Raw genomic sequence first — 505 nt, 5'->3', positions numbered from 1 at the left:
CATGGGGCTTTTATCTCTCTCTTATTCTCTCTTTATCTTTTCTTCTTCTTTTTTTTTCTCTTCTTAATCTTCGTCTATTCTTTCTTCTTTCCGCTTTCTTGCCTCTCTTTGTTCTTTCTTATTTTTCTTTTTCTCTTTGTTTTCTTGTATTTTTCTCCTCTCTCTTCTTTTTATTTGTTATTTACTTGGTCCTTATTACGATATCGTTATTTCTTTTTACATAATTTATTTCAGTGTTGAGAAACGAGGAATTACAAGAGAAAATGAATAAATTGGGTGATAGGAACAAAAGTGAACAAAAAAATAACGAAAGAACGGAAGGAGGAGAAGAGAAGAAAAGAAAAAATATAGAGAAAGCAGATAGAGCGTGAATAAGAGAGGGGGAGATAACGAAGGGGAAGAAAGAGACAAATATAGGGAAAACCGAGAGAAGTATAAAGAGAGAGAGAGAGAAGAAAGACACACACAGAGGGAGAGAGAGAGGGGAGGGGGGGAGAGAAAAAAA

Source organism: Penaeus monodon, chromosome 15, assembly GCF_015228065.2.
Source record: "Penaeus monodon isolate SGIC_2016 chromosome 15, NSTDA_Pmon_1, whole genome shotgun sequence".
Taxonomy (NCBI): Eukaryota; Metazoa; Arthropoda; class Malacostraca; order Decapoda; family Penaeidae; genus Penaeus; species Penaeus monodon.
This window is presented reverse-complemented; position numbering follows the sequence as displayed.